Here is a 15,555-nt window from a genome sequence, read left to right on the forward strand (position 1 = left end):
CTAATGGGCTGGATGCTATGATCTTAGTTTTTTAATTTTTTAATGTTTAGTTTTAAACTGGCTTTTTCACTCTCCTACTTCACCCACTTCAAGAGGTTCTTTTAGTTCCTCTTTGCTTTCTGCCATTAGAGTGGTATCTAATGATGTAGTATCATCTGCATATCTGATGATGCAGCGGTATCATCTGCATATCTGAGGTAGTTGATTCTCCCATCTATCTTGATTCCAGCTTGTAATTCATCCAGCCCAGCATTTCTCATGATGTGCTCTACATATAAGTTAAATAAACAGGGTAACAGCAGACAGCCCTGTCATACTCCTTTCTCAATCCTGAACCAATCCTCAATCCTGAACCAGTTGTTCCATATAGGGTTCTAACTGTTGCTTCTTGGCCTGCATACAGGATTCTCAGGAGACAAGTAAAATGGTCTGGTATTCCCATCTCTTTAAGAACTTTCCATAGTTTGGTATGATCCACACAGTCAAAAGCTTTAGCATAGTCAATGAAACAGAGGTAGATGTTTTTTTCTGGAATCCCCTTGCTTTCTCTATGATCCCAGCAAATGTTGGCAATTTGATCTCTGGTTCCTCTGTCTTTTCTAAACCCAACTTGGACATCTGGAAGTTCTTGGTTCACATAATGCTGAAGCCTAGCATGGAAGACTTTAGGCACGACCTTACTAGCATGGGAGATGAGGTCAATTGTCCGATGGTTTGAACATTCTTTAATACGCCCTTCTTGGGAATTGGGATGCGGATTGACCTTTTCCAGTCCTGTGGGGTCTGGGGTTTTCCAGATTTGTTGACATATTGAGTGCGAGACTTTGATGGCATCGTTTTTCAGAGTTTTCAGTAGCTCTACTGGAATTCCATCACATCCACCAGCTTAATTGGCAACAGTGCTTCCTAAGCCCCACTTAACTCCACATTCCAGAATGTCTGACTCTGGGTGACTGACCACATGATTGTGGTTATCTGGTTCATTAAGATCTATTTTGTACAGTTCTTCCATGTATTCTTTCCATCTCTTCTTGATCTCTTCTGCTTCTTCTAGGTCTCTACAATTTCTGTCCTTTATTGTACCTATCTTTGGGTGAAATGTTCCCTTGATGTTTCCAATTTTCCTGAAGAGATCTCTAGTCTTTCCCTCTCTGTTTTTTTCCTCTGTTTTTATGCATGGTTCATTGAAGAAAGCCTTCTTGTCTCTCTTTGCTATTCTTTGGAACTCTGCATTTAGTTTGGTATACCTTTCCCTTTCTCCCTTGCTTTTGGCCTCTCTTCTTTCCTCAGCTATTTGTAAAGCCTCCTCAGATAACTACTTTGCCTTCCTGCTTTTTGTTTTCTTTGGGATGGTTTTGTTCGCTGCCTCCTGTACAGTTTTACAGACCTCCATCCATAGTTCTTCAGGCGCACTGCTTGCTAGATCTAATCCCTTGAATCTCTTTGTCACCTCCACTGCATATTCATAGGGGATTTGATTTAAGTCATACCTGGCTGGCATGTATGGATGTGAGAGTTGAATTATAAAGAAGGCTGAGTGCCGAAGAACTGATGCTTTTGGACTGTGGTGTTGGAGAAGACTCTTGAGAGTCCCTTGGACTGCAAGGAGATCCAACCAGTCCATCCTAAATGAGATCAGTCTTGGGTGTTCATTGGAAGGACTGATGTTGAAGCTGAAACTCCAATCCTTTGGCCACCTGATGTGAAGAACTGACTCATTTGAAAAGACCCTGATGCTGGGAAAGATTGAGGGCAGGAGGAGAAGGGGACGATAGAGGATGAGATGATTGGATGGAATCACCGACTCAATGGACATGGGCTTGGGTGGACTCTGGGAGTTGGTGATGGACAGGGAGGCCTGGCGTGCTGCAGTTCATGGGGTCACAAAGAGTTGGACATGACTGAGTTACTGAACTGAACTGACTGGCCTCGTGGTTTCCCCTGCTTTCTTTAGTTTAAGCCTGAATATTGGTATAAGAAACTGATGATCTGAGCCATGGTTAGCTCCAGGTCTTGTTTTTGCTGACTGTATACAGTTTCTCCATCTTTGACTACAAAGAATATAATCAATTTGATTTTGGTATTGACCATTTGGTGATGTCCATGTATAAAGTCATCTCTTGTGTTGTTGAAAAAGGGTGTTTGCTATGACCAGTGTATTCTCTTGGCAGAATTCAGTTAGCCTACATTACTTTTAGGTGAGTCCAAAGTCAAAACTTGACTATATTTAAAAAATTTTCAACTTTATTATATGTAGGACTCTAATGATGATGACACTTTTAAGAAATTACCTGGGGACTTGGCTGGTGGGCACCATCCAGTGCACAGGGTGGGGGTTGGACCCCTGTTCAGGGACCTACAGTCCCATATGCTTCTTCATCAAAAAACCAAAAACCACAGCATAAACCAGAAACTATATTGTAACAAATTTAGTAAAGACTTTACAAAAATTTAGAGCTCCTGTCTATTTTTTAAAATTAATTTTTGCCTGTGCTGTGTCTTTGTTGCTGTGCATGGCTTTTCTCTAGTCGTGGTGAGTGGAGCCTACTCTTTAGTTGAGATGCGCGGGGTTCTCACTGCAGAGGCTTCTCGATGTGGAGAGCCCACGCTGCAGACGTGTGGGCTCTAGTAGCTGAGGTGTGCAGGCTTAGTAGTTGTGGTGCTAGGGCTTAGTTGCCTGTGGCATGTGGAATCTTCCCAGACCAGGGATCAAACCTGTGTTCCCTGCATTGGCAGCCGGATTCTTAACCACCGGACCACCGGGGAAGTCCTGGCAGGAAATTTTTTTTAACAAAAATAATCCATACTCAAGATAACCCTTTCTAATCAGTGGGTTCCTACTGCTGTTTGAGATCCATTTGATACCTCTCAGACAAAGTGAAGCAATCAGATCTTACCTGAAAATTGTATAGAGAGCAAAGGTGATAGAATTTTACTTAATTGTAGAGTTTTTAGTAATCATTATGATCATAAAAGCAAACATTTCGAGATGAAAATTTCCCATGTTTACAAGCTCTTGGGTGTTTTGCTCTATAATATATAACATCATGGGGAAAGTGTTGCTGGTCATTTGAGTTTTCCCACTAAGAGCCGACCGCATGTAATGATAACCTCTTGAATTTGCATATTTAACAGCTTATGGACCATATCCATACACATTATTTCATATGGCCTCTGCTACAATCTTGTGTGGGTAGATGGGTTGAATGGCATTATTGTGCATGTCTTTTTTCTACTCTTGTTTGAAAGATTTGGAGGGTGGAGCTAGTGAGGGGTTTCACTGTGTCCTGTCTTGCCGAACCTCTGTTAGTTTCTTGGTCAAATAAAAATTTTAACACTTATTCCATAAGATTATTGTAAGAATGAGCTGAGAGGAAGGGCACGACGCTGAACGTACTGCCAAATACATTGTTTGTGCTCCATTCTATGTTAATTTCCCTCCTTCATCCTATCCTTCCCTTATGTGCTCCATTTTGATTTTTCTCCTTCATTCCAAGTACTTAGTGTCATATAATTTTCATAGTACTGCTCATTAAAAGTATAGGAGAAGCATTGGGATTTTGAGGAAAGAATGGGGCTTGCACTGAACCCAGTTTCTATCATTTCCTAACAAAATGACTTTAGTCAAATTTCTGATGAATGTCTTTGTAGTTTCCTAGTCTGTGAAATGGCTATGAGTTTGTTACTTACATGGTTGTGGTGTGTATGTGAACTTTGTACCTTAGTAAGTGCTCAGTAGGTTTCATGCTGACAAAGGTCCGTATAGTCCAAACTGTGGTTTTTCCAGTGTCAGTATGGATATGAGAGTAGGGCCATAAAGAAGGCTGAGTGCCAAAGAATGAATGCTTTTGAACTGTGGTGTTGGAGAAGACTCTTGAGAGTCCCTTGGACTGCAAGGAGATCCAACCAGTCAATCCTGGAAGAAATGAACCCTTAATATTCATTGGAAGGACTGATGCTGGAGCTCCAGCACTTTGGCCACCTGGTGTGAAGAGCCAACTCATTAGAAAAGACCCTGATGCTGGGAAAGATTGAAGGCAGGAGGAGAAGGGGGTGGCAGAGGATGAGATGGTTGGATGGCATCACCGACTCAATGCACAAAGGTTTGAGCAAGCTCCGGGAGATGGTGAAGGACAGTGAAGCCTGGTGTGCTACAATCCATGGGGTCGCAAAAAGTCGGACACGACTGAGCAACTGAACAACATGTTTCTTGAGTTCATCAATCATGTAGACAGTGCTCTGTACATTTAGAAAGGTCCATACATATTGTTTCTATGTTCTCGGATCTATGCAAAAGGAAAAGAAAAGAAGAAGAAGAAGGTGCATGTGTGTGTGTGTGTTTATATTACCTATTGGTGGGTAACACATCATTCCAAACCTTAGTGGTTTAAAGCTACAAACATTATCTTACTGTTTCTGTGGGTTAGGAATCAAGAATCAACTTAGCTGATTGGTTCTGGCTCAGGTCCTTCTCTGGGAAATGCAGCAGTCATCTGAAGGCTTGTCTGAGGCTGGAAGATGTGCTGTCAGGATTGCTCAATCACATGGGGGTTGTCAGGAGGCTTATTTTTTGTCCCATGGGGCTCTCTATAGACTCCTCGAGTATTCTCACAGCCTGGGAGCTGGCTTCCCTCAGAATGAGTGATCCAAGAAAGACAGCAAGACAGAAGCTGCAGTGGAGTGCCTTTTGTGATCTGGTCTCTGAAGTCACACACTATCTCTTCTGCTTTATTCTGTTCTTTAGACATGAGTTGCTCAGACCAGTCCAGGCTCAAGGGGAGGGAGTTCGACATCATCTCTTGAAGGAAGACATAAAAAGAATTTGCAGACACATTTTAAAACTATCCATGTTCAACGGGAGAGGCATTATCTTGATGAGAGTCAAAAGGAAAAAGTTGAAAATGAGTAACCTAAAAAGAATTAGCTGATGGCTGAAAAACTTACGATGTGTAGTTGCACATCAGTAATTCATTTTTTATTGGCAACTAATCAGTTTTCAATTTTATTTATCACACGATACTAGAGCATAGTTAGATATACTATGACGACTTTGAGAAAAGGGATATTTAGGCTGAAATCTTGCCTAATGATGAGATATATTGAATTTGGCAGTAATCCCTTGGGGAGAGTAGCTGGGGCCATTTGATGGAGTCATTTAAAAACTGAGCCAGAGAGAAATTTGTGCTGGGGAAAGAAGAAATGACGGAATTGGTGTTCTGCAAGCTTGAATATCCCTGATTCTATAGTTCTAAATTACTTGAGAGATTTAAAAAATGCTAGTTTTCTTCTATATAACTAATTTCTTCAATAGTTTTTTTCTTTCAGTTGAATCCATCAAACTTTGGAGGAGTTTTGATAGTTAACAAAAATATTCATATGTTCAGCTTCCTTAGTATTTCTCAAATGGCATTCTAATATATAATATTTATTTGCAGTGGGTTCTCATTACCTACATAAAAGCGTTGCGATCTATCAGAGGCACATCAAGGTGTCTACTCCTGGCCTGGCAACTCCAGTGATTCAGAACGCCTGTCCAGGGTACAATAGGTTTTGACTTCCTTCTCTGCTGTGTCTTTTGACTTTTTCTTTCAAGCAAAGTTAGCTTTTGTAAAGTGTAGCGGGTTGTTTTCTTCTTTGTGTCTGCCTTTAATATAAGAGGGAAATTTCCAAGTGTCCTTGTGGAAATAATAGAGCCTTGATGGCATTCAACTCCATTAATGTCTTGTGAATTCCAGGTATTAGTTACTTGAGTAAAAGTCACTTCTCTGCCCTTTCCATTGTCTTTCTTCCCCTGTCTTCCCAGCCTGAGTTCATTTCCTTCCCCTGCATTCTTTCCCCTGTCACTCCCATCTCGCCACGTACACTTTCCCATTCCCAAAAGGGGAGAATCACCAGGTGGGACGTATGTTAAAAATAGCAAAGGAGGATGAGAATACAAACTGTTTTCTTTGGCTTGATTGTGGCCAAGGGAAGGCTGGAGGAGAGAAACATACATAAATAGAAGTGTGTGCAAAGAGCCAAGAAAAAGTCGAAGGTTGGAATGTTTGGTCGTGCCTAGTTTGATGAGAATCATGAACGGGGCTGAAAGAATGAAGGGTGGACAGAAAGGAGGAAAGGTTTTCTGGGGGCAGGGAGGGGAGAGGAATCTGCACGAGAAGGAAGCAGGTGTGTGAGTGAGGATGGTGGGACCGTCCTGCTTGCCTGATGTCTTGGCTATTCGTGGTTGCTGAAGCTGAGATAGATCGAATGTGGATGGGAAGGAGTCTTCATTTCCTTTGAAGGAGTTTGATTTTGTTGGGAATATAAATTTTTTTTTTTAACAATTGCTTAGACTATGTGGAATCCTAATTCTCCAAGCAGATAGTAGATACCATTGGAGATTCTCATGAGGAATGGCCCCCACTTGATCAGGCTTGTAAACAAGCCATAAAATTTGTTCCTTGATAAACATGCAGCCCGGGTAGTTATGTATCCTTTTAGTCAGACTTGGTTCTCATGTGCAAAACAAGCAGATGTTATTTATGGAAATGGTGAGTGATAGACCGATAACAAATGCCCTCATTGACTTCTCTTTGGAAAAACAACAAATGTGGGGATAAATAAAACCTAATTCTGTTCTAAAATTAAGGGACAGAAAATTTGAATCATGTGAAGCGTGTCTAGCCCCCTGCTTCTGTAAGGAGCCCACACAAACTAGCCAGATCGAATGAGTGCTAGGGATGGAAGACAGGTAAGCGTTTACTGCCCTGCAGCTTGTCCTTTTGATTTGGGGACAGTGGAGAAGTCCTCTTAAGTCTCTTCTACTGCCTTGGTCAGTGTGGAATCTAGAGAGTCGTGCTGCTGTGAAGGCTGACGTAGGCTGTTTGAGAGAAGTGGAGACTTTTCACATGAAAAAGTGCGTCTCTTCAATGGTATTTATCCCTCAGAGATAAACTCTTGAACATCTTGAACCACGATGCAAAAGAACTAAAAATCCCTAGGCAGACTCATGTAACCCTCACTAAGGATGGTTGCCATGATTGTCAGGATTCTAGATCCAGGCAGAGAGTTGCACCCTCCATTCAGGATTGGGAAAGTGGGTCTACAGGGCTCCTCCCAGTATTCTTTATTACTTTGAAGGTTATGAACTTAAGTCTTGTGTTTCTTCAACTCTGCAGTCACCACATCTCAAATACCACAGTTCATTCTGGAGGGGCTGGTTCTCTGGTATTAAGGATTAGGAGCAGAGGAGAGATTCCCACATGTTCTAGATAGGGTTTTTCAAGTCATGTTGAAGAAAGCACCATGGAGCGATGGCCTGCTGCAGTTGTAGGACCCCAGAAATGAGGGCACCCCGTGAAGGATGGCTGGTCAGTTGCTTGAATCTCCTCAGGGTCTATGATGTTAAAGAAACATATTTTACAGAAAAGATCAGAAAATGAAAATATCAGAGAGCCTTTGTTTTGCTTGTTCTCTACTTTAATTACCAACTATATTTTCTTTTCCCAAATATGCTTGGTAAGATTCTGCTGGGTGGGTAAACTACTTGTTGGGTAAAAGTGAGTATCTTTGACTATAAAATATATTATACCTTCAAACATACTGGATTTTGTTCCAGGGATGAAAATAGGACCTTTTATTGTATTTCTAGAGAAGAGAACCTAGGTTTGTTATTTAAGAAGGGAAAACTCCAAGGAGAAAAAGGAAAGATTATTAAAACAATCCTGAAGACTCAAGGTGTGCCTTTTAAATTCTTGCTGGGGATAGTGGAGTCTGGCTGGCAAGGCAAGATTGAAGTTGAGAAAATGTACGATTCTAAGTGAAAGTCTTGGTCCTTTAATCTCAAGTCAAGCTAAAACAAAGCTTAAATTAGTGAAATGGTGAATGAGACCCAACTCCTAAAATAAGTGGAAATTTGGGATGAAATCTACCATCTTTATTGCTGGATCTCTGCTTAGTTCCTCTGCCAGTCTCCCTGAACTGCGAACCAAAGTGTATTTCTCTTTCTGGGTGGATTTTATGGCTTCATGGCAATTCACATCAGTCTTGAAGATCTGAGTAGAAGTGTTTTTAATTTCCTAGTTGTTTTTAGTCTAACAAAGAGAATGAATGCTAAGTAAATCAGAAATATATTCAAAAACTAAACTCCTTAGACATCATCTTAAATTTTATTTATAAAATTAGTGGAAATTTCCATTATGTGTCATGTTGATTTTTGCATAATATGTTGTGAAATTTTGGGAGCAAGTAATTGTTTTTCTTTTGAAAAAGTTCTTGAGAAATTTCTATTTCCTGTTTGTTCAGTTATTCGGTCATTGGCATGTTTAATTGAAATTTTTTACTTTATGTCATTGACCATTTTTTGGTAACAGTTTAATGATTTGGGGAAAAATTTTTTTGTAATTATTGCAGGGTTTCCTGAATAACAACTGTGCTTTCCCTTAATCTGAAACTTTTATGACTAAAGTATTTTTCTCTGACAAATATAGCATTAAATAAATGTTTTGAGGCCAAAGGTTTCATAGAAGTTTCTTTATTTTTTTAAATAAAAGTACTGAAAATTATCCCTTAGATAAATATTGTTTCCTTACTTCTCTGTCAGTGAAGTTTATTCATTCGATGTTTCTTGAGCATTTGCTATGAGACACACGTTCAGTGTTTAGTGGTGACCAGACACCTTCCCGCCCTCATGGAGTCTGTTTTTAATGACAGTGGTGAAGTACCAAATCTATAAAGTGTCTTTAGAATAAATAGGAAATGTGAAACAGAAAGAATCAGTCATGTGGGGGCGGGGGTGGTGCTGCAGGTTTTGCCAGGTAGTTGGGGAAAATCTGGTCATGTGATGTTCTGGAGCAGTCTTGAAGGGGAGGAAGACACTGTGTATCTCTGGGGAAGCATATTCTAAACGGAGGGAATAAGAAGTTCCCTGAGACAGGAGTGTGCACAGTATTTGAAGAATAGCACGGAGGCCAGAGTGAGTGGATTGGGAACAGGTGTAAGAGACATGGTCGGGTGTGGGGCACTCACAGCTTGTGCAGAGCCCAGCAGGCCCTTGTGAGGTCTTTTGACTTGTATCCTGAAAGAGACGGGAGGTCACTGAAGGGAGGAGTGCCATGATCTGACTGCCGAACATTTAAGGATGCTCCGAATGCGGTGTGGGTAAAAGCTGTAGGAAGGCAGAGTTGGAAGCAGGAAGTCAAGCTGGGAGACGTGAAATGATCCAGACAGAAGATGATAGTGAATTGCACCAAAGTGTTTGCCATGAAGAAGGTGGTGAGGACTTATTCCCCTGGACATAGAGCTAACAGAAATTGCATGTTGTACTGCATCTCACATAACTGAAAAACGATCAAGAATAGATTTGCCATTTTCAGAGATAGGGGAAGACTTGAAGAGGAACAGATTAGATTGTGGATACAGGAAAGAACCAGAGCCTAATTTTGAATGTTTGCTTGGGATGACCACTAGACTTTAGACACCTACCTGACAGAGTCCCGGAAGCAGCTGTACAGTTGGGTACTTGGATATATACATAAACACACACATCTCCAGTGCCTATATGCACATATACAAGATTGAGGGGTCCAGGCCATAGTTAAACATTCTCTACCCAGAAATCTGTATAAGGCATCTAAATCCATGAGGTAGGATGATAGCTTCTGGCAAGTCGATACAGAAAGGAAAGGGCTACAGAGATTGAGCTCTGAAGCCTTCTCCTGAACAGAATCAGGAAGAGCAGGGGCCAGCAAGATAGGATAGAACCATAAGAGGATAGGGTAACCTAGAAGCCAAGTAAAGAAAGTGTATCATGAACCAGAGTGGTTCTTCTGTGTCAAATAGGCTGGAGGTTTGACTCATAAGGAGCTAGAGGATTTACCGTTGGATTTGAAGGCCAGGGGTGACCTTCACTGGAGCAGCTTTGAAGTGTTGACAGCAAGAGCTTGGCTCTGGCAGGTTCAAGAGAGAATGGGAGGGGAGGTGGTGGAGGCAACCAGCAGAGCCTCTCTTCAGAGGGGTTTGGCTGTAAGGAGAGCTGGGAAATAGAGTAGTACCTGCAGGGGAACGGAATGGGGATGATGAGAGGAGAGGTGTTCTTGACAGATGGAACGTGGTACAGCAGCTATGCCTGCTAGTGGGAACAAACAGGGAGGAGGTCTTTGGGCAAGAGGGGAAGGGGATCCATTGCTTTAATGGACGGTTGATCTTAGGGAGGATCACCTCCTTTATTGGGAGAAAGCAGGATTACTGTCGATCCAGGTAAGTTGGTAGCCTAGCTTTGTAGCTTCTCTTTTCTCCATGAAATAATAAGTGAAGTCACACTTGAGCACAGCTAATTAGCTGCAGCATTTCTGCCAAATGAATATTTTGGGAACTGTATTTACATTTTTAAACATGGCATATGTTTAGTACCTGCTTTATGAGAAATAAGCCATTCTTCAAGAAACTCAGAATATATCCAGAAGTGTATTCTTAAATGATTTAATATACTTGCTTCCTTTGCTTCTTTATATATCTTATCTTCTTACATGTATAAAAATGTAAGGAAATCATGGAGGCCTCTGTAAGAGGAGAGGAACTGATACAGTTTCCTTCAGTGAATATTAAGGGAGCATTGGAAGGAGGGGGCACAGATGTTTTAGTTTATATCACCTGCGCAGCAACTATATCTCCCTACCTCTTCATTCAGTTAGTTCTCTGTGGAAGAACTCCAAGAGATGGTGCTGGACTGTAACCCTAGATTCTCATCTGAGAAAGTGCCCACAGCAGAACTAGTTACCTCTGTTTCCCTCTTGAAGAATTTTCCATGACTGGGGCAACCTGATGAAGTAATAGATTTGATACATTTCTGTTTACATAGCACCTTTCTTGAGAACGGGGTACTCTATTGGCATTATTTTAATAGTCCAGGAGGAGTTAAGCAAGGCCAGAGAGCTGAACAATCAAGTCCTGTTATTCTAAGCATTATTTAATGTGTTTATGATTTGTCCCTCAAAGAATCCTTGGCCTGGGGGCAGGCAGTGGGTTGCAAAGCTGGAGAATGAGCTGTTCACTTGTTTCTTTCCCACATGACCTGGGTATTGAATCAGCTCCTCAGTCTCTTTAAATAGGCCCTCGTCCCCTAGGCAGGATGGTGCCTTTTACCCACGGAGACAATGCTTCTCCTTCCGAGGATGTTGCTGGTGCTGGTTGGCCCCTCTTGTTGACGTTGGGTGAGGGCTGAGTCACAGCATTCTGGTTGGATGCGAGCAGAGACACTTTGTTCATGACCTCCGATGTGAGTCTTGAACTTGTTATATTTATTTCTTTGGCTGCCTTTGCTTTTGGTCACATCCTAGTTTAATGACTGAAAGATGGCAGCTGTGCTTTTTTCTAGACTGAAGTCCATTTGTCAAGGACAGTGTTCGCATTTTTAAGTTTTGCTCTGTTGTTAGGATTGGGAAGCAGAAATGAAAGATTTTTGTACTGGGGAGGGTATCGGCCTCGCTTCCACCCCATTTGTCTTTCAGTCTGAATGTCTGTGGTTTGTTTTAACCCATGTGCCAGCACCCCTTCTTGGTGGTGTGAACGCACACAGGGTCTGGCAGGATCTGTAAACAGGATGTTGACTCTCAAGTGTCTTGATTGACTGACTCGGAGGCTCAGTGGAGGCACTATGTTGCTTCGGGCAATCTGTTTCTAGCCAAGGACTCTAAAACCCAAAGCGCATGGTAAAGATTTCTGGGACTGATTTATCTATGAGGATCTACAAATTACATGTTTTTGTCAGAGGGACTGAGCATGAAAGCTGTGCCAAAGAGTTGCCCTATTAACTTCTTTTTTTAAAATTTATTTATTATTATTTTTTAATTTAAATTTATTTATTTTAATTGGAGGCTAATTACAATATAACCCTATTAACTTCTGACTGGGCTGACTTTGGCTTCAGAGATTTGAAATACTTCTATCAGCCAATGGGTGCAGCTAGGGATGATCTTCTTCCACTGATTTGAACCGTGGGCTTCACTTTTCATCACTGGTAAACCCAGTGGTGGACCAGAGAGACCTGTGAGCCCCTGATCTCTGTGGGGTTGTTTAGTCATCCTTTGAGTCTCTTTGTTTATTCCACATTTAGCGGGTTACCTACTTTATTCCCTTGTGGCTCAGCTGGTAAAGAATCTGCCTGCAATGTGGGAGACCTGGGTTCTATCCCTGGGCTGGGAAGATCCCCTGGAGAAGGGAAAGGCTACCCACTCCAGTATTCTGGCCTGCAGACTTCAATGGACTTATAGTCCTTGGGGTCGCAAAGAGTCGGACACGACTGAGCGACTTTCACTTTCTCTTTCACAGGGCCCTTGGGTATTAATTTATTCAAGGCTTTTGAGGGAGATGCCTCTTAAAGACCAAATGAATTCCCACTGAACTCTTGCTAAGTCACTTCAGTCGTGTCCGACTCTGTTCGACCCCATAGACGGCGGCCTACCAGGCTTGCCCGTCCCTGGGATTCTCCAGGTAAGAACACTGGAGTGGGTTGCCATTTCCTTCTCCAATGCATGAAAGTGAAAAGTGAAAGTGAAGTCGCTCAGTCGTGTCCGACTCTTAGCAACCCCATGGACTGCAGCCCACCAGGCTCCTCCGTCCATGGGATTTCCCAGGCAAGAGTACTGGAGTGGGGTGCCATTGCCTTCTCCGACTGAACTCCTGAGAGATGAGTACATTCAGCTCATCACATGCCAAGAATTTCAAACTCGGTACTGTATCATGAAACTTACTTTTCACATAATACCCTAGAAATGATGAAATGATTTTAAAGAAGGGGAAATGATTTGAAAGGAGTGAACATAGGTAAGACTATTTTCTAATGCATTTAATGTCTACACAGATTCTCTGAGAGCTCTGGATGACAAAATGTCAAACAGTTGAGTTTTTCAGTATTGATTTTCAGATTGATATGGAAAACTAAAACTAATCATAGTGAAGAAATATTGTAAATGCTTCTGTAGACACAAGATCCACTGAGAATACAAATGTCTGTTTTAGAATTAGATTACTTTATAGCAGGATACTTATGAAACACAAGGGGGGAAATATAAAATCTATCTTCTATTTCCAAGAAGTTGTGAGTATTAAAAACTCAGAATTAAGTCATGTGAAACTGTCTCTGTCTTTTGAAAATACAGATAATTCTAGGCCAAAAAGAATTTTTTTGGCAAAGAAACATACTAAAAACAATAGGCCTAGAGAATCTCAAGTGCCTATAAAGTGACTACTGTAGCTGGGAGGTAAAATGGGAATAATGATGAAGGGCTTGCTTTCTTTGGATGTCTCAGTTCACCTAAGTGAGCATAATTTAGGTAACGGGATGGGCATCTGCATGGCAGCTGCTGATACTACGAGTTAATGCCAGAGAAGACAAAATATTTGGCACACCATTTTCATCTTCATTATTGTACTAGGAGCCAGAAAAAAATAGAAGTTTATATTCTTTTGAAGTGGGATGATGTTGTCTCCTTTTTTCCCCCTGGGCTTCACACACTTAGACACACAAAGTGTTCTCAAGATATTTGTAAGTGTGGTCTGACAACTTAAGCTGATTTTTTTTTTTTCCCTTCTACTGTAAAAAAAAAAAAAAAAAATCAAACTAGGTGAGTTTTGTCTGTTTTAGAATCAGCATTCCATTGTAGTTTTTTTTTTTTTTTTTTTTTTTTTTCTTTCTTTTTTTTTTTTTTTTTTAATTTTATTTTATTTTTAAACTTTACATAACTGTATTAGATTTGCCAAATATCAAAATGAATCTGCCACAGGTTTACATGTGTTGTAGTTTTTAAAATGTATGAGGTGGCTCAGATGGTGAAGAATCCTGCAATGCAGGAGACCAGGGTTTGATCCCTGAGTTGGGAAGATCCCCTGAAGAAGGGCATGGCAACACATATTCTGGCCTGGAGAATTGCACGGACAGAGGAGCCTGGTGGGCTACAGTCCATGGAGTTGCAAAGAGTCGACACGACTGAGCGACTAACCCACTTTCACTTTCATAATCCACCCCAAATTTTAAATGTCCTGAAAGCATGTAAAGCACTGGTTTGAAAACTGTTCCTTTAAATAAAGTTTTATTGGAACATAGCCACACTCATTCATTGACATATAGTTTTTCACAGTCTGCTTTCCTGCTACCGCAGCAGAGTTGAATGGTTGCAGCAGAGTCCTGTAGGCCTACGGCTCTAAAATATTCACTGTGTAGCTCTTTGTAGAAAAGGTTTCTGGGTGCCTTCTTGGAAGGGCCTGGAAAACCTGGTAGGCCACTAAGATACCTCCCCACCCCAGAGTATGTATCCTGATCTGTGTTAGAACCACTGATGAATGAGAAACAGTCTTAGAAAAACATTTGAAAAGAATTGAGGGCATTTCTGCTCCAGAAGAATCATTTTCTTTTCAGTGAGAGGGCCAACCCAAGTGGATCTTCTCAGATCCCTTGTAACGTCAGCCTTCTTGGCTTCTGTTGTAATATCTTTGACGAGTTGAAGGGCTGCCATGTGAAAGAGGCCTTAGATCGTGAGGGGAGATGAACTAGAATTAATGAATATAGCCGACTGTGAGGACATAACTTCAGCTTAAGAATAGCATTTTTGAGAAACAGCTCATGACTAGAATGTGCCATCTTAGTGGGTAATGAGCTTCCTATTCCTACAGATGTTCAAATAAAAGAAGTCAGAATATATTTGAAGCCCCATTCCAACCTTGAAATTCTGATGGCTCCTTTGGTTTAATGTTTTTGTTTCCAAGCTCAGATTTGACCACGTTTTGTTGAGGGCCTATAGAGGCTTCTTGGATGATTGTCTGAAAATACAATCCTGGTCAAACAAAGCAGTGTAAAGGGGGAAGAATCTCTTCTGTTGGGCAGGGGATGGCAGGAGATGGGTTGACCCAACGGCAGGGTTTTCCCATGGCAACAGCAGTAACACAGTGACACCAGCAAGAGCACTGCTTCCAACCAGCCTTAAAGCTTCAGAGAAGAGTCATCTCTCTTCCACTCTCTTGAGCTGCTGCTACCATCTTTGTTTTCTGCCTAGGCCCCTGGGAAGTGAAAGAACCTGGCTGGGAGCATTCCACAAATGTGGATATCCAAATAGGGTTTCTGTATTGTGCTTTGCCAGAGTTTATACTGGGGCTTGGCTGCAAGTGACAGTTCTGGATGAAGTCATCTCTTCTCTGTGCAGCTCTGTTGTTACCACATAAAAGCAGCCGTAAATACGGAAATGCATGAGTGGCTGTGTTCCAATAAAACTTTATTTACAAAAGCAGACAGTGGGCCAGATTTGATCCCAGGGCCATAGCTTGCTGACCCCCATAGTGGCTGGAAAATATCAGTTCTAATTCTCTCAAATTTTGGAGAAAAAGTGAGATGGCAGATCCAAGGTCACAGCACGGTAGAGCCAGGATTACCACCCAGAATCTGACTTGAAGATGAGTGCCAATTCTATGATGTTATGCTGCCTCTGTCTTATAACAGGTGGTAGCACCTGGTGTTTGGTTTTTTTTTTCCTTAAAGGGCTGTATGAGTGAAAGAAATACCTACTTTAGGTGGCATGTGAAGAGCCA

The 15,555-nt window shown here is 41.5% G+C and overlaps 1 protein-coding gene across 9 annotated transcripts in view; it reads left to right on the forward strand.

Moving 5' to 3' along the window:
- Window positions 1-15,555, forward strand: part of LTBP1 (latent transforming growth factor beta binding protein 1) — a 458,940-nt gene that overhangs the window by 170,281 nt on the left and 273,104 nt on the right. The window lies entirely within an intron of this gene.

Source organism: Bubalus bubalis, chromosome 12 (genome assembly GCF_019923935.1).
Source record: "Bubalus bubalis isolate 160015118507 breed Murrah chromosome 12, NDDB_SH_1, whole genome shotgun sequence".
NCBI classification, from domain to species: Eukaryota; Metazoa; Chordata; class Mammalia; order Artiodactyla; family Bovidae; genus Bubalus; species Bubalus bubalis.